Source organism: Lycium barbarum, chromosome 11 (genome assembly GCF_019175385.1).
Source record: "Lycium barbarum isolate Lr01 chromosome 11, ASM1917538v2, whole genome shotgun sequence".
NCBI lineage: Eukaryota > Viridiplantae > Streptophyta > Magnoliopsida > Solanales > Solanaceae > Lycium > Lycium barbarum.
Window position 1 is genome coordinate 45,524,645 of NC_083347.1, and position 20,404 is coordinate 45,545,048.

At 41.6% G+C, this 20,404-nt stretch overlaps 1 pseudogene; it reads right to left on the reverse strand.

Annotated features, from left to right (window-relative positions):
- Window positions 1–4,771: 4,771 nt before the first annotated feature.
- Window positions 4,772–4,865, reverse strand: LOC132620590 (small nucleolar RNA R71; annotated as a pseudogene).
- Window positions 4,866–20,404: the final 15,539 nt, after the last annotated feature.

The window sequence follows — 20,404 nt, forward strand, 5'->3', positions numbered from 1 at the left end:
TGAGGCGGTGGAACTTTCTATTTAAAGACTGAAGCGGTTCACTATTCATTTCACTTCATATGCTAGACCAATCAGGCCCTAAGTTCTCCTAAACACTCCCTAAATGTTCTTATATCATCCCAAAGAAAATCCAAAGGTTAACAACGCAAATCAAATGCCGAAAATCCCGTAGTGCTACTGAGTTTCTTGTTATTCGTGTTGTGGTGGATTTGGGAGCTACTATAGCTCATGTTGGAGGTTGTTTCAAGTGGTGTGAGGTAAGATTTAACTTCTCCTTCATGTATTTAATCTTGTAGAAGTTATGGCTAGCTCGTATGATTGAAAACCCGTAAAATAAAAGTCGAAAATCGAATTTTTGTTGTCGTTGTTTGTTGAACTGTTTTGAAGACCCCCTTATGGTATTTTGTGGCTGGAAATTCGTGGAATAAACTGAGTATGTTGTGGTTGCTGTTGTTAACAAGTTCTGGAAGAAAAAAGGGGTTTAAAACTATAGTTTGTTAATCATAAAACTGATCTTGCCGCTCGTTGTGATTATTGAATTGTTTAAGGAGCTTGTTGGGAATATTATTGTTGTTGGGTTGTTTTCTGACTGTCTTGAACTTGAGGGAAGTTAAGAAAACAGGGGAGATGCTGCTCGATTTGTTGTAGAAAAAAAGTTTATCATTCCAATATGATAATTATAACACTCGTATTGTGACGATAGTACCGTTTCTATTGTTGTAGACTAAGGAGTTTCGGGATTAGCTTAGCTTGTGGTTGGGAAGTACATTATAAGGTATGTAAGGGTTATCCCTTTCCTTCTTTTACACGAATCCGATGAAAGTAACGTAAGTGAATGTCCTTCTAATAAATGCTCTAATCTTAGAAGCTAGAAAATGTGCAAGTTGTTCTTTCTATGGAAACATATGTTGATTTATGACCATGCTTATGTTCCGATCTTGGCTTCTCATGTGAATCATATGTTGATGGTATTTCCTGATTCTTATAATATCATATGTTGACGAGGTAGCTCACATAACGTATTTGGAGGTTTACTGATCTTACATCACTCCGAAAGGTTTAGGATGTCTTTTCATGTGTCACTATATATATATATATATATATATATATATATATATATATATATATATATATATATATATATATATATATTATGACACCGAGTCGTGCTATAATCGGCTGGGCACTACACCTATTGTGCACAACACTGCAGTCGGATACATTATGATAATGTTAGCCCCAAAAAGCGGCTTGATGATGATGTTATAGCCCCACATAGTGGCTTATATATATGTGTATATGCATGTCATACGCCCTCAGCGGCATTCAGAGTTACAGCTTGTCTCTTCCTTATCTTTATTTACATTACTGACGTCCTTTTTGTTTTGGATGCTGCATAACGTGCTGTAGGTTCGGATAGACAGGTTGACGGACCACCACCACAGTAGGTTGCCCAATTCGCCGAGTCAGCTATCCTTTACTTACATGCTTAGTTTTGCACCTTTAAGAAAAAAGATACCTCCTTCATTTATAAAGAATGATGATGATTTGCGCAGTATCTTCGTGATATTTCAAGTTATGAGGCCTGGCGTAAAGATATTAGCGGCCGAAGAAACGACTGAAAGGTATCACAAGCTTCAACAATACCACCAACACTAAGACTGTCAAGTGGGTCGGGTCGGGCCGGGCCATATAAATGCGGGTCACATGAGGTCGGGTCGGGCCATAGTTAGTGGGCCGGGTTGGAGGAGGGAAAGGGGTGTCGGCCTAGCCCTCTACTTGGGTAGGGTTACATAGTGGGCTAAGTGGGCCGAGCCGGATTTTAATTATTTTAAAAAAAAATTGTAATACTAAAATTTATTAAGTTTGATACTTTAAAATCTAGTTGTTGTCAACTTTATTTTAACCATCAAGTTCCTTAAATTATACTTTGGTCTTATTTTCAATCTATAAATACCATTCATTCTTCTCCATACTGTCTCACAATTCCTTACTCTCCTCTATCCCTAAATTTCCTACTCATCTAAATCTCTCTCTCTCTCTCTCTTCCAACTTCCAAGTTCAAATTTCAAAATTTAAATTTAATGGATAATGATAATCCTCCACCTCCTCCTCCAGTAAAAAGATCAATTTCAAGTCCGGTGTGGTTGCATTTTGAGCGAGTAGACAAGGAACATGTTAAATGTCAACATTTTGGTCAAATATATCTCCATAAGTCCAAATCGGTTTTTTGGGGTACCAGTCCGTTACGTAGGCACTTGGACAAAAGGCACAAAATTGAACTTTGAAGTTTATCTCTTCTTTAAATTTCTCCATCGATGCTAGCGTTTTAAAATTTTCATTTGTAATAAGTTAACCCTTCAAGTTTGTATGTTTTGAATTTTCAATGTTATCAATTTAAGTTTTAAGTTTTATTTTAAATTACTTATGTAGTCTTGTATCACATTCTCAACTTTTTATAATTTTTAGCACTTAAATAGCCGTTGGGAGTCTTCATTCCAACAACATATTCAAGATATACACAAATATACCATTAACATATACAAGATATACACAAATATACCACTTAAATAATTTTTTTTAAAAAAAATTAATTCAAAGTGGGTCGGGGCGGCCCCCTGGTGGGCCAGAACCCGGGCTGTTAGTGGGCCGGGCTACCGGGCTAAATGGCATATCCGGCCCAGCCCCCTAATATTTTCCACTAGCTCAGCCCACCACCCTCTTACCGGGTTGGGGGGCCGGGCCGGTTATGGGCCGGGTTAGGTGGGCTGGTTGATATTTGGCACAAATATCTAGATTTAGTGTCATTTGCACTTCACTTTTTAGCACTTCAATCGCAGTTTTTAATGCAAATTGTTGTATATGATCTTATGTTGGTATGCTTGTATGAATAGGTACAACAGGAACCAATGGAGGGTATTCCGAGCAGTTTTTGATTGAATCCGAGGTTGTGCATGTTGGTTGAACTTGGGAAGGAAGTTCCAGCACTTGAAGGCAGAATCTGACCACTAAAGGGTCTCAAGCGCTGGCTATGCGTCGCACAGCCAGCGCACAAAAACCCCATCTCTGAATCTCAGACAGGCCATGCATTGGCCATGCGCCGCACAAGCAACACACAGAGGAGATCATGCGCTGGCCATACGACGCATAGCCAGCGCACAAGCGGCGTCAGTTGTCCCACTTGGACCGGGATTGGGCCAACTTATCTTATATTTACCCTAGCATATAAATAGTCGTTTTGAACATTAGAAAGGCGGCTGGGACGAATGTTGAGACTTGTGAAACTCTTTCTAGGTTTTATTCATGTTCTATTATTTTTCTTTACATTGAAAACCCTATGTTAATGATGAATTCTTGTTTCCATTCTCGAATTATGTGTAACTAAACACCGTAACTCTGGGGTTGTGGCGTAGCCATGAATATTGACGTTTGACAAGTATTTCAATCTTAGTAGCTTGTTCGTACGTAGTTGCCTCTTTACTTCTGTGCTTAATTACTTGATTGTCTGCGCAACAGTTGAGTTCTAATTACTAATTGATCCCCGTGCTTGGGAAAGACGTTGTCAATAGGGAGAAGAAGTAACGAGATTGAGATATGAATATCCCTATAGTTGGGCCAGGATTTGTGACTAGGATAGGAATATGCTTAGTTACCTCAATCAATTTCATGTCGTGCTCTTATTGCATTCTTGATAGGTCAATACCATAGGAATATAGGAGGCAAGTTATCTTGAATCGGCGAGTAGTGGTTCCGGAGAACACTACGAGATTAATAATCCGGTTAATTGACAATTGTGAACAAAGTTGCTAAGGTGGGATACTTGAACGACTCAATAGGATTGGTGAACAGACCACGACCCTGGAATACTTCTAAAATCTTGATAAAAGCAGTATTCAAATACGTTCTTAGCATAAATTCTGGATACATTGTTAGTTATTTTTATTACAGCATTAGTTTACAAAACAACCAAAACTTTTATTCTTTACTTGCATAGGTAGTAGCAATAGTTTATTTTCGTGAAAGTATTGGTTATAAGTCTCTGTGGGTTCAACATCCGATTTATATAATCACTATATTACTTGTACGACCACGTACACTTGCGTGTGCATTTGGACGCAACAAGTTTTTGGCGCCGTTGCCGGGGACTTAGAAGTCAATTATTATTTTTTTGCCATAATAAACTGTATTGCTATACTTATCCAGGTATTAACGTTTTGATCTTAGCTGCTACTTGATTGCAGGTACTTTACTCGAATGCGAAGGACTGCGAGTCAAAACAATCTTGAGGAATTCGATCCTGAGCCTGAACGTACTTTCAATCGGCGCAGGAGAGATTTGAATTTATTACAGAACCCGCAGGCTGTAGCAGAGTTACCTGTGGTCATGGCTAATAATCAACCAGCGAAAGTGAGAGAGGTTGCAGTGCCTCATGTGGCGGATGTCACTTCAAGCATTGTCAAGCCCACCATCGAAGGGCACTCTGAGCTGAAGCATCCTATGATTCAACTACTTCACTCTAGTGGGCAATTCATGGGAATGTCGCACTAGGATCCTCAGCGTCACATCCATACGTTTCTGCAGATTGTCGATACTTTTGCTACTGGAAGGGTCACTAAAGAATATGTGCGGCTGACACTGTTCTCCTTCTCTCTATTAGGGAATGCCAGTAACTGGTTATTAGCAGAGCCCGCCAATTCTATCACTACGTGGGATGATTTGGCGACGAAATTCTTGACAAGGTTCTTTCCACCAGCAAACACAACTCGCCTTCGAAGGAAGATCATGTTATTCAGGCAGAAAAATGGAGAAAATCTGTATCAAGCATGGGAGAGGTTTAAGGGTCTTCTCAGAGATTGTCCTCACCACCATCAGACGAATGAAGTTCTGGCACACACATTTATTGAGAGTCTGGATGCCCAACATAAGTCATCACTAGACACTGCTGCAGGAGGGCAGGCTCTTGATCTAAGCTATGAAGAACTATTCACACTATTGAACAGGTTTACTCAGAGCACTCCAGACTGGCAGGATGATGCAGCTAGCAGTTCAGTTAAGAAGGCATCGGGTGTCTTTGAAATGGATAATTTTACATCACTATCAGCACAGATTGATGCCATGCGCAATGAAATCAAGAAGTTAACTGCTGCGCAAGCTCCACCACATGTGCATGCAGTGCAACAAGCCTTCATTTTTTGTGAAGTTTGTGGAGAAGGGCACAACAGTGATAAATGCCTTGCAAATCTGCATCCATCTACTTTGTGGGTAATGCAAGCAAGGGGTAAGGAAACAACAATCAATATGGGAATTCCTACAACCCAAATTGGAGGAATCACCCGAATTTCAGGTGGAGTGACAACCCAGGTAATCAGAAATAGAACTATCAGCCAGCATCTGCTCCTCAAACACCCATGAACAGTATGGAAGAGATGATGAAAAATATGATGGGTGATATGCAGAAGATGATGATAGACCAGCAAAAGTTGATAGTAGATAATCAGAATCGCGATTTGGCTGTGCGGAATTTAGAGAGGTAGATGGGACAAATAGCTGGTGCACAAAATACTAGACCACCTGGAGGACTTCCAAGTAATACGGATATGAATCCCAATCCTTGTAATGTTGTGACTCTTCGAAATGGGAGAGAATTAGAGGAAGTGGCTCCGAAGAAAACCAGTCGAGTAGAAGCTGAAAAAGACAAAATTACCGAGGAGATGATTGAAGAAGAGAGGGTAGTCAAGACACCAGTGACAAAGCAGCCACAGCCCGTGGTTGCAAAGCCACCACCTCCATTCCCTCAACGTCTGGCAAGGTAGAAAGAAGAGGCGACTTACAAGAAGTTTCTTGATTTGCTTAAGCAGGTACACGTGAATGTCCCATTGGTTGATATGTTGTAGGGTATTCCAAAGTATGCTAAGTACATCAAAGATATTGTTGCAAACAAAAGCCGATTCGCAGAGTATTCCACCATTGCACTCACTGAGGATTGCACTTCGCGGATTCAAAACAGGTTGCCCACTAAATTGAAAGATCCCGGAAGTTTCACGATTGAGATTTTTCTTGGGAAGCAGGTTGTTGCTTGAGCACTATGTGATCTTGGTGCAAGTATAAACCTAATGCCTTCATCTATCTTCAGAAAGCTAGGTTTGGGAGTGCCCAGACCAACCACTATAGTTCTTCAGCTGGCGGACAGATCGTTAGCAAGACCAGAAGGCATTATTGAAGATGTACTGGTGCAAGGGAGGTCGTTGATAATTCCCGCAGACTTCGTGATTTTGGACTTCGAGCCAGACCCGGAAGTCCCACTTATTTTGGGGCATCCATTCTTGGCCACAGGGAGAGCACTTATTGATGTAGTGTCACGACCCAACCGGAGGGCCGCGACGGGCACCCGGTGCTAACCCACCCAGGCACCTCTTAACATACTTTCACATTTACCTCTAGGTGAGCTACATAGCTAAATCATACTTTCTATCCATTATTCATGCTAATTCCATTGGACAACAATACATTTATATCATCATTTGCAACTATGCCCATATCAATGTACATAAGCCGACGAGGCTAACAAAATGATATCCAAAATATAGGCCGACAAGGTCAAACATATCTAACCATATACACATGTCTACGAGCCTCTAAGGAGAGTAGATCATATCATATAGGCGGGACAGGACCCTGTTATGCCCATAAATATATACACAAAAGAATCAATACCAAAAGATGCAGCTCTGAATGAGATGGAGCTCCGCTAAGTAGTCCCTGAGTAATATAGCTATGGATCAAGCCTGTCTCCCTGGCCACCTGCGGGCATGACGCAACGTCCACAAACAAAAGGATATCAGTACGAAAAATGTACTGAGTATGTAAAGCATAATCAATATCATTATAGAAGCATAATAAGCAACATAAGAAATAGCACAAGATGGGAGATAGTAGTATCATCGTCATGAGAACTTACTTGCTTTTCATAGGGACTTTCCATTTCTAATGCGAGATTGTGTACGTACATCCGTATACGTACTCATTTATATTTAGTATCCATAGTCGCCTTCATATACATATTCTTATTCATATTCGTATCATATTCGTATTCATACTCATATCTATATCGTATACATATCTATATCATATACGTAGCATTTACATAGCATACCCGACCACAAAGGTTCGGTGTTTCGCGTACCCGACCATGGCTAGGTTCGGTTATCATACATACCTGGCCCTTACCATGGCTCAGGGTTACACATACCTGGCCTTACCAAGGCTTCAGGGTTGTCCGTACCCAACTGCAGAGGTGCGCGCGCGCGTTACATAAATATATATTCTAACCGGCCATATAAGCTCGGGATTCCATAATAGTCATACATAGACACATATACATAAAAGCTCATAGGCATCTTTAGCATCATTACTATTATCATCGTCATCATTATCGTTATCACTACTATCGTCGTTCATTACATCTATCTTTGTAGGATTACTCGTCATATGAGGAATCTAGTACAATCGTAACATATCGAGAATCATGAGCTTAGTAGCTTTTGAAGATAGCATCATTTGGAGGAAATCATAGGCTTATACAAGATTGGATATTTCCGTTCAACTATTCTATCACTTGCACGTTCTCCTTCAATGCTCACGTTTCTACCTTCATTAGAGTTATACTATCATTAGAAAATCGATAGCTAGCGTACATGACTAAAGCTAGAGAAAATTGGGATGGAATCTAATTTATTTATATGACTTCCTCCATATCATATAACAACTCCCCAAACGTCAATAATACATTCACAATATCATTCACAATATCATGACAATAGTCTTTATTCGTCCACATTATCCATATTTCTCAATTCACTTCCAATCATCCATATCCATGGTCATAGCACACGATTACATTCATTCATATACAATGTCTATCCCATGTTCTCAGTATCATTTATAACATGATTATATTCATATCATATCAAGAATCATTACTCAACCCAAGCTATTACTCAAAAAGACACTATTCCCACATTCATGACCCATTTTTCTATATCCTTCTACAATCCAAGTGTTTCAACTTTAAAATACCTTAAACAACATGGAAATGTCATAAATCTTACCTCAGACGGTGTAGGAATGAACCTTAGGTGGAAACACCTCACTTGGCAAAACCCAAGTTTCACCTTCACTTGGATTCCTTGCCTTGGATGAACTTTAATGGGTTTCTTACACTTGGTTCACTTTGTTTGATGTATTTGATCACTAATATCTCTTGAATTCTTGTGGGAGAAGTGTAGAGAGATGTTTTAGAGAGAAGGGGTGTGAAAGGGAAATGAAATGAAATAAGACTTGGTCCCTTTTTAATACACAAATCTGATCCGTCGGGAAATTATACGGACACTTACGGTCCGTATAAACTTATACGGTCCGTATAATTGACCGTGAAATCGTCCCTTTTATCACTCGATTATGTGACCATTTGACGACACTTTATACGAGCCGTATAATTTTATACGGTCCGTATAAGTGACCGTAAAATCACCTCTTCTACATCTTGCCTCTGTGACCTTTATACGGCATATTATACGGTCCGTATAACTTTATACAGTCTGTATAAGTGACTGTATAATCTCACCAGTGAAGGACTTCACTGTGACAATTCTGCGGACCATTATACGGACCGTATAATCGACCGTATAACCCATCTTTTCACTGATCTTGTTCGCGTCACTTCGTTTGATAGGGAACCTTATTAGCACTTGTTTATCACCTCATTAAAAATCTAAGGGACGTTATAACTCTTCTCCAAAGCATCATTAAATCATTATTAACTCGTTACTCGTAATTCCTTTTCGATACCTATCGTATGCCTTGCCTTCTCTTGGCAAACTTTCTTCCCCTACCTCAAACGTCTTTGAAATCTTAATTAGGGTCATCAAACGTCATTCCTTACTTATTGAAATACTGTATACTTGTGCTCTTCGTTAGTCTATTCACAATGCATCAACGAAAAAATTTCCGAGGTATAACATTCTTCCCCCCTTCAGAACATTCATCCTCGAATGTTAGGTTCTCGGGGATTCTATAAAAATTTCGCCAGAGTTTCCTCTGTAATATGGCATTACCATCCTGTCACAACAGCCCATAATAACAATGCCTCACAGGGCCACAACAAAATAGCAACAGAATTTGGCCACACACGACCCAAATGCTTAAAAGGAAACATACATACCTTATGATCTTGATGTCTCATCTCGGATTTCTTCTAGGGGCTAAAATAAGTGTGGGTACTTGGATCTCACATTTCCTTCCGCTTCCCATGTCATTTCTTCTCGGTTATTATTTCTCCACAAAACCTTAACTGAGGCCACTTCTTTGTTTCTAAGCCTCCGTACTAGCCTATCTAATATGGCAGTGGGTACCTCTTCATAATGCAACTTTTCTGTCACTTGAACATCATTAACTGACACGATCTTAGTAGGATCTCCGACACATTTATGAAGCATCGAGACATGGAAAGCTGGGTGAACTAACTCCAAATCAGGAGGTAGACCTAATTCATAGGCCACCTTACCTACCTTGCGCACAATCTCATAAGGCCCAATGTACCGGGGACTAAGCTTCCCTTTTTTTCCAAATCTCGTTACACCCTTCATTGGTGACACTTTTAAGAATACCCAATCTTTCACTTGGAACTCTAAGTCCCTTCGACGATTATCCGTATAGGACTTTTGACGACTTTGGGCTGCTAATAACCGATCTTGTATGAGCTTAACTTTCTCTATGGCTTGCTGGACCAAGTTTGGCCCTATCAATTTAGTCTCTCCTAGCTCGAACCACCCAATTGGGGATCTACACTTTCGCCCATATAAAGCCTCATACGGTGCCATTTCGATGCTAGAATGATAACTATTATTATAAGAAACTTCAATGAGGGGTAAGTGATCATCCCAATTACCTTCAAAATCTATCATACATGCCCGTAACATATCCTCAAGAGTCTGAATGGTACGTTCAGCTTGTCCATCAGTCTGCGGGTGAAATGTCGTGCTAAGGTTCACTTGAGTCCCCAAACCCTTTTGGAAGGACTTCCAAAAATTAGCTGTAAACTGAGTTCCTCTATCAGAGATAATAGATGCTGGGACATCATGGAGTCGCACTATCTCTTTAACATAAAGCTTCGCATAATCTTCTGCCACATATGTTGTTCTGACTGGTAAGAAATGAGCTGACTTCGTGAGTCTATCCACAATCACCCATATAGAATCATACTTACATCGAGAACGGGGTAAGCCTGTAATGAAGTCCGTGTTAATTACTTCCCACTTCCAAGTTGGAATTTCTATAGCTTGCAACAGTCCGCCCGGCTTTTGGTGCTCGATCTTCACTTGTTGACAGTTGGGACATTGAGCTACGAATTCCGCTACATCTTTCTTCATCCCATGCCACCAATATATAGATTTAAGATCATGGTACATTTTTGTTGCTCCGGGGTGGACAGAATAACAGGAGCAATGGGCTTCTCTCAATAATTGGTGGCGTAAACCTGCCACACCAGGGACACATAATCTGCCTCGGCATCGGAGAACTCCGTCTCCTGCAATCTTAAATGATGATTTCTCTTTCTGAGGGAGTGTATCTCTGTAATGCATTAGCATGGGATCTTCGTATTGTCGCTCTTTCACTTCCACTACTAGTGACGAGATTGCTGAATTCTGAATGGTAGTTCCCCTGCTACCTGAGTCCACTACTCGAACTCCTAGACTAGCTAACTGCTGGAGCTCACTAGCCATTTCTCTTTTCTCTAGTCGTACATCACACAAACTTCCCATGAATCTGCGGCTAAAAGCATCAGCCACAACATTTGCCTTTCCAGGGTGATATAGGATATCAACATCATAATCCTTTAGCAATTCCAACCATCGTCGTTGCCGCAAATTCAACTCTTTCTGCTTGAAGATATACTGAAGGCTCTTATGATCTGTGTAAATATCCACATAGATACCATATAAGTAATGTCTCCACATCTTTAATGCATGAATCACTGCAGCCAATTCCAGATCATGGGTTGGATAATTTTTCTCATGTTTCCGCAATTGCCTTGAAGCATACACAATCACCTTACCATGTTGCATCAACACACAGCCTAGCATAACACCTAAAGCATCGCAATAAACAACATAACCTTCCAATCCCTCTGGAAGTGTCAGGACTGGGGCAGAAGTCAATCTATATTTTAGCTCTTGGAAACTACGTTCACAAGCATCTGTCCATTGAAACTTTGCTGATTTCTAGGTCAACTTTGTGAGTGGTGCAGAAATAGAAGAAACTCCTTCTACAAATCTCCTGTAATAACCTGCTAAGCCCAGAAAGCTACGAACCTCCGTAGGAGTTGTGGGCCTTGGCCAAGTCTTCACGACCTCAATCTTTTCGCTATCTACCCGAATACCATCGGCTGCAACAATGTGCCCTAAAAATGTCACTGAGTTCAACCAAAACTAACACTTAGAAAATTTGGCAAACAACTCTCGAGTTTGAAGAACTCTAAGGATAGTACGCAAATGATCCGCATGTTCTGCCTCGGATCTAGAATACACCAAGATATCGTCGATGAATACAATCACAAATAGATCTAGGAAGGGCCTGAACACATTGTTCATCAAATCCATAAATACTGCCGGTGCATTAGTTAGCCCGAATGACATTACCCGGAACTCAAAATGGCCATATCTTGTTCTGAAGGCTGTCTTAGGGATATCTTTCTCCCTAACTCTCACTTGATGATACCCGGACCTCAAATCTATCTCTGAAAACCATTTGGCACCTTGTAATTCATCAAATAAGTCATCAATCCTCGGAAGAGGATATTTATTCTTAATCGTCACCTTATTCAATTGCCGATAGTCAATGCACATTCTCAAGGAACCATCTTTCTTTCGGACAAACAATACGGGTGCTCCCCATGGGGATGAACTAGGCCTAATAAAGCCTTTCTTAAGCAAATTTTTCAATTGCTACTTCAACATTTTCAATTCTGCGGGAGCCATTCTATAAGGAGGAATAGATATAGGCTTGGTGTCTGGCAACACATCAATAGCAAAATCAATCTCCCGCTCAGGAGGGAGGCCTGGAAACTCTTCCGGGAACACATCCGGAAATTCATTTACTACAGGAACTGACTGAAGAGTCGGTGGTTCAGCTTCTACATCTTGAACCCGCACTAGATGATAAATGCATCCTTTTCTGATCATTTTCCTTGCCTTTAGATAGGAAATAAACCTACCTTTTGGTGACGCAACATTCCCTTTCCATTCTAAAACTGGTTCTCCCGAAAATTGGAAATGAACCATTTTCATTCTACAATCAACATTGGCATAGCAAGAAGCCAACTAATCCATGCCCATAATAACATCAAAATCTACCATTTTTAACTCATGCAAGTCAATCATAGTACGACGATCACAAATCATAACTATGCAGTTTCTATATACTTGGCTAGCTATTTCCAATTCACCAACGGGTGTGGACACCTCAAAAGGTTTGATCGACTCCGGTTTAACTCTAAACCGACCCGTAATATACGGAGTAACATACGATAATGTGGAGCTCAGATCTATCAAAGAATATACATCATGAGAAAATACCGATAATATACCTATGACCACATCAGGAGAAGACTCAAGATCTTGGCGTCCAGCCAAAGCATAAATACGGTGCTGATAACTGCTAGAACTGGGGACTCTCCCTCTGCCTCTATCATGGCTGACTGGCGCATGTGAACCTGGCCCCATTGGTCGTATAGATGACGAAGATCCGGCTACCGACCCAGAAGGCTGGGTCCTACCTCTACCACTAACTGAGGGGCAATCACGCATAATGTGGCCTAGTCGACCACATGAACAGAAAACCTCTGAACCCAATCGGCACTGACCCTAATGTAACTTCCCACACTGGGAACATCGTGGTACGGGTGGCCTCGCCTGACCCGGATCACCTCTGAACTGAGATCTCGAAAAACTCTGGCTCGACCCAGAACGAGTAGATCTATCGAATCTCTGGCCTGAAAACCGTGGAGGTGCACTCGTCATAGAATGGACTGAATGCCTCGAGAACTGCTGCTTGTGCCCGCCTCTATACTCACTCATCGGACCCGAAGATCTAGCCCTCTTGCTATGTCCCCTATCATGCTCACGCTCACTCCTTTGCTGCTGTAGGTTCTCTTCTAAGGTTTGAGCATGGGCCTGAATGCGTGAAATATCCATATTGTCCTGGAGGGACGCAGTCAAGCACCTATCCATCAAATGTGGCCCTAGGTCTTTCACAAATCGGTGCACTCGGTCACCCATATCCGGTACCATGGCCAAAGCATACCTAGCCAAAGAATTGAAGCGGAGACTATACTCTAAAGCACTCATGCTTCCTTGCCTCAAATTCAAGAACTTATCGGCTCTAGCTTATCTTATCGCCGAATCTCTGGAGGAAAATAATGTCGGAGGAAAGCATCTACAAATTCTTGCCATACCGGGGGAGGCGCATTGGCTCCCCGTAAATCCATCCAAACCGTGTACCAATGGATCGCGACATCCCTCAATCTGTAGGACACTAACTCCATCGATTCGGTGTCCGAAGCATGTATCAAGCGAGGCGTCCTCAACATTCCATCAATAAAATTTTGTGGGTCCTCATCCGGGTTTGATCCAAAGAATTCCGGAGGGTTCAAGCTAATGAAGTCACGGGCCCTTGCACTAACAGCCCTATCACCTTGCCCTGTACCTTGCCGCTGAGTCTGGGCAGCAACTAATTAAGTAAGCAAATGAATGGCCACTTTTACATCTTAGCCTGAAGCATCCTGTGGAGGAGCCAGAGGTGCTGGAGCTGGGGCTGAGGCTCCCTCACGCTCCTCAGAAACAGGCACTGACTGGGAGGACTGAGATTGAGCCATATTCTAGGACTCACTTTCCTCTAAAACTGTTGGCGGTGCTCTTTCAGCCCGCTTTTCTGCCATTTTCTTGCCCTTTTGGGCAGCCGTAGCCTTTCTTTTTACATAGCACATAGTTAAGGAGAAGGAAGTTCTTATATCATAGCTCTATCGCACGATCTTATGAAGAAAGAAGGTCAATCATTCCTAAAAATGCCCGCAGCCTCTTGTTTATAAGTGTGGCGCGCAACACACCCATAACCAAGACTCTACTGGACCCGGCTCATAGACACACCCTAGGACTGAACGGCTCTGATACCACTTTTGTCACGACCCAACCGGAGGGCCGCGACGGGCACCCGGTGCAAACCCACCCAGGCACCTCTTAATATACTTTCACATTTACCTCTAGGTGAGCCACATAGCTAAATCATACTTTCTATCCATTATTTATGCTAATTCCATTAGACAACAATACATTTATATCATCATTTGCAACTATGCCCATATCAATGTACATAAGCCGACGAGGCTAACAAAATGATATCCGAAATATAGGCCGACAAGGCCAAACATATCTAACAATATACACATGTCTACGAGCCTCTAAGGAGAGTAGATCATATCATATAGGCGGGGCAGGACCCCGCTATGCCCATAAATATATACACAAAAGAATCAATACCAAAAGCTGCAGCTCCGAATGAGATGGAGCTCCGCAAAGTAGTCCCTGAGTAATATAGCTATGGATCAAGCCTGTCTCCCTGGCCACCTGCGGGCATGACGCAGCGTCCACAAATAAAAGGATGTCAGCACGAAAAATGTACTGAGTATGTAAAGCATGATCAATATCATTATAGAAGCATAATAAGCAACATAAGAAATAGCACAAGATGGGAGATAGTAGTATCATCGTCATCAGCACTTACTTGCTTTTCATAGGGACTTTCCATTTCTAATGCGAGATTGTGTACATACATCCGTATTCGTATTCATATCCGTACTCATTTACATTTCGTATCCATAGTCGCCTTCATAGACATATTCTTATTCATATTCGTATTCATACTCATATCTATATCGTATACATATCCATATCATATGCATAGCATTTACATAGCATACCCGACCACGAAGGTTCGGTGTTTCGCGTACCCGACGATGGATAGGTTCGGTTATCATACATACCTAGCCCTTACCAAGGCTCAGGGTTACACATACCTGGCCCTACCAAGGCTTCAGGGTTGTCCGTACCCAACTACAGAGGTGCGCGCGCGTTACATAAATATATATTCTACCCGGCCATATAACCTCGAGGTTCCATAATAGTCATACATAGACACATATACATAAAAGCTCATAGGCATCTTAAGTATCATTACTATTATCATCGTCATCATTACCGTTATCACTACTATCGTCGTTCATTACATCTATCTTTGTAGGATTACTTGTCATATGAGGAATCTAGTACAATCGTAACATTTCGAGAATCATGAGCTTAGTAGCTTTTGAAGATAGCATCATTTGGAGGACATCATAGGCTTATAGAAGATTGGATATTAGGCCAAAGAAACATGCCTCATTAAAGAAGGGTTAGCCTTACATACCTTTCCGTTCAACTATTCTATCACTTGCACGTTCTCCTTCAATGCTCACGTTTCTACCTTCATTAGAGTTATACTATCATTAGAAAATCGATAGCTAGCATACATGACTAAAGCTAGAGAAAATTTGGATGGCATCTCCTTTATTTATACGACTTCCTCCATATCATATAACAACTCCCAAACATCAATAATACATTCACAATATCATGACAATAGTCTTTATTCGTCCACATTATCCATATTTCTCAATTCACTTCCAATCATCCATATCCATGGTCATAGCACACGATTACATTCATTCATATACAATGTATATCCCATGTTCTCAATATCATTTATAACATTAGTATATTCATAGCATATCAAGAATCATTACTCAACCCAAGCTATTACTCAAAAAGATACTATTCCCACATTCATGACCCATTTTTCTATATCCTTCTACAATCCAAGTGTTTCAACTTTCAAATACCTTAAACAATATGGAAATACCATAAATCTTACCTTAGACGGTGTAGGAATGAACTTTGGGTGGAAACACCTCACTTGAGCAAAACCCTAGTTTCACCTTCACTTTGATTCCTTGCCTTGGATGAACTTTAATGGGTTTCTTAAACTTGATTCACTTAGTTTGATCTATTTGATCACTAATATCTCTTGAATTCTTGTGGGAGAAGTGTAGAGAGATGTTTTAGAGAGGAGGGGTGTGAAAGGGAAATGAAATGAAATAAGACTTGGTCCCTTATTAATACACAAATCTGATCCGTCGGGAAATTATACGGACACTTATACGGTCCGTATAAGTGACCGTGAAATCGTCCCTTTTATCACTTGATTTTGTGACCATTTGACGGCACTTTATACGGGCCGTATAATTTTAGACGGTCCGTATAAGTGACCGTAAAATCACCTCTTCTACATCTTGCCTCTGTGACCATTATACGGCATATTATACGGGTCGTATAACTTTATACAGTCCGTATAAGTGACCGTATAATCTCACCGGTGAGGGACTTTACTGTGACAATTCTGCGGACCATTATACGGACCGTATAACATTATACGGACCGTATAATCGACCGTATAACCCATCTTTTCACTGATCTTGTTCTCGTCACTTCGTTTGATCTCCAGTCCTTAGGGAACCTTCTTAGCACTTGTTTATCACCTCATTAACAATCTAAGGGGAGTTATAACTCTTCTCCGAAGCATCATTAAATCATTATTAACTCGTTACTCGTAATTCCTTTTCGATACCTATCGTATGCCTTACCTTCTCTTGGCAAACTTTCTTCCCCTACCTCGAACGTCTTTGAAATCTTAATTAGGGTTATCAAACATCATTCCTTACTTATTGAAATACCGTATACTCGTGCTCTTCTTTAGTCTATTCACTATGCATCAACGGAAAATTTTTCGAGGTGTAACATGTAGCTGTCGGGCAGCTCTCCATGAGAGTACATGATAAAGTTGAGGTCTTCAATGTATACCAAGCTCTGAAGATGCCTGCAATCTATGAGAAGCTGTCGGCCATTACTGTTCTGATTGATGATACACGAAGGCCACTCATCACTTCTCATGATCCATTGGAGAGAGCCTTGGTGGGAGATGATATGTTTGGTGACACGGCGGCATTTGAGATGGTGCAGATTCTGGTTATGACAAGTATTTATATTCGAACAGGCGAGTTTGAGCACTTAGACAGGACAATGGGAGTAACTCTGAAGTTATCAATTGAATAGCCTCCGAAGTTGGAATTGAAGCCCTTGCCCGCCCATCTTAAATATGCATTCTTAGGCGAGGGTGATACCTTGCTAGTGATATTGGCAGCAGAGTTGACCACCGAAGAGGTTAGTATTTGTTTGGAAGTATTGAAGTCTCACAAAAGGGCATTGGGGTGGCAAATATCTGTTATTCAGGGAATTAGCCCCGCGCTATGCATGCACAAGATACTCATGGAGGATGATCATAAGCGTAGCACACAGCATCAACGGAGACTGAATCCGGTGATGAAGGAGGTTGTCAAGAAAGAGGTAATCAAGTGGTTAGATTCAGGCATTATTTTTCCCATTTCGGACAGCAAGTGGGTGAGCCCGGTGCAATGCGTCCCGAAGAAAAGAGGGATGACAGTTGTGACAAATGACAAAAACGAGCTCATTCCTACTAGAACAATCACTGGATGGAGAATTTGCATGGATTATCGCAAGTTGAACGAGGCAACCAGAAAGGATCACTATCCCATTCCCTTCATAGATCAAATGCTAGACAGGTTGGCCGGGCAAGAGTTTTATTGTTTTCTAGATGGCTATTCTGGCTACAATCAGATAGCTATTGCTCCGGAAGATCAGGAGAAGACCACGTTTACATGCCCATATGATACATATGCTTTCAAACGCATGCCATTTGGGTTGTGTAATGTACCAGTGACATTCCAAAGGTGTATGATGGCTATTTTTTCAGAGATGGTTGAGGACTTCGTAGAAGTGTTCATGGATGATTTTTCGGTATTTGGGAACTCTTTTGAGGTTTGCCTGAAGAATCTAGACCGAGTACTTGCTAGATGTGAAGAGACTAACCTGGTCTTAAATTGGAAAAAATGTCACTTTATGGTCCGAGAAGGTATCGTCCTTAGGCATAAGGTTTCAAAGAGAGGGCTGGAGGTGGATCGTGCTAAAGTGGAGGTCATTGAGAAGCTGCCACCCCCTTGTATCAGTTAAGGGTGTGCGCAGTTTCCTCGGGAATGCAGGATTCTACAGACGCTTCATAAAGGATTTTTCAAAGATCTCAAGTCTGATGTGCAGATTACTTAAAAAGGAGGTGTAATTCCTATTCGATGATGCTTGTATTAAGGCCTTTGAAGGTCTAAAGAAGATATTGGTAACCGCACCAATAATCATTGCACCTGACTGGAACTTTCCATTCGAGTTGATGTGCGATGCAAGTGACAATGCTATGGGGGCTGTGTTGGGACAGCGACGAGAGAAAGTTTTTCATTCTATCTACTATGCTAGCAAGATATTAGACGCTACCCAAATAAATTACACTGTGACAGAGAAGGAGTTGCTAGCTGTGCTTTATGCGTTTGTTAAGTTTCGGTCCTATCTCGTTGGGACACATGTGATTGTCTATATAGACCACGCAGCCATTCGCTACTTGTTCAGCAAGAAGGATGCTAAACCCAGGTTAATTCAGTGGATTCTCCTTTTGCAGGAATTTTATATTGAGATTAAGGGTCGTAAGGGAGCTGAGAACCAAGTCGCAGACCACTTGTCTAGATTGGACAACCATAATCATTTTGTGGAGGACTTCCAAATTCGAGAGTCGTTCCCTGATGAGCAGCTATTTGCTATTCCCGCGGCCGAAGTCCCATGGTATGCTGATATTGTGAACTTGATAGTAAGTGGGGTGTACCCCCCAGAAGCCACCTCACGGCAGAGAAAGAAGTTGTATCATGACTCCCGGTTTAACATATGGGACGAACCGTATTTATTCAAGTAAGGGACTGATCAGTTAGTGCGGAGATACATTCCCCAGACCGAGGTGAATCAAGTGTTGGAGAATTGTCATTCTTCCCCATATAGAGGGCACTTTCAGGGTGATCGTACTGCTGCTAAGGTTTTACAATCTGGCTTCTATTGGCCCACTCTTTTCAAAGATGCTCATGCATTTGCTAGAAGTTGCGACAGATGCCAACAAACGAGAAACATCTCTAAGAGGCACGAGATGCCTTTGACAAACATTAGAGGTAGAAATATTTGACGTCTGGGGCATCGATTTTATTTGGTCCCTTCCCACCATCCTTCGGTAACAAGTACATTCTGCTTGCTGTCGACTATGTTTCAGAATGGGTAGAGGCAGTGCCTTTCCCAACCAATGATGCGAAGGTGGTGGTAAATTTTGTGCGAAAGAACATATTCGCAAGGTTTGGAACCCCGCGAGCAATGATTAGTGATGGTGGTGCTCACTTCTGCAACAGCTTGTTGAAGAACCTTCTAGCAAAGTATGGGGTGAAGCATAAAGTCTCTACAGCTTACCACTCACAGACATGCAGACAGAGATCTCGAACAGAGAAAAGCAAATCCTAGAGAAGACCGTGAATGCTCAGAGGAAGGACTGGGCAATGAAGTTGGATGACGCCTTGTGGGCATATCGCACAGCATATAAAATCCTCATCGGAGCGTCTCCTTAGAGGTTAGTTTATTGGAAAGCGTGTCATCTGCCGGTTGAATTAGAGCATAAAGCATATTGGGAAATAAAAAAGCTCAATCTTGATATGAATCTAGCGGGAGAGAAGAGATTGCTTCAATTACATGAGATTGATGAATTCAGACTAGGGCCGTATGAGAATGCAAAGCTATATAAGAAGAAGACTAAGAGATGGCACGACAAGCATATCCAGCATCGTGAGTTCGTGCCAGGGCAGCAGGTACTACTTTTTAACTCTAGACTGAGGTTGTTTCCGGGCAAGCTTAAGTCCCATTGGTTTGGACCATTTGTAGTGACTAGAATCACCCCCCCCCCCCCCATGGTGCAATCGAGATAAAAACCATGGATGGGGAGCGCAAGTTCTTGGTGAATGGGCAGCGTCTCAAGCGATATTGGGGCGGTGATTTTGACAAAGAGAAGGAGCAAGTGCTCCTTAATGATGAGTAGGAAAGAATCTGCGTCGTGCCGCGACGTTAACTAAGGCGCTTCTCGGGAGGCAACCCGAGTTTGTAATGTAACAATTCAAAATAAAAGAAAAGTACAAAAAGTGTCGTGCCACGACCTTAACTAAGGCGCTAGTTGGGAGGCAACACAACTTTTGTAGCATATATGTCATGTTTGTTCATGTTGCAGGGCAAAGGGAGGCACGGGAACTCGAAACGAATGCAAAACAGTAAAAATC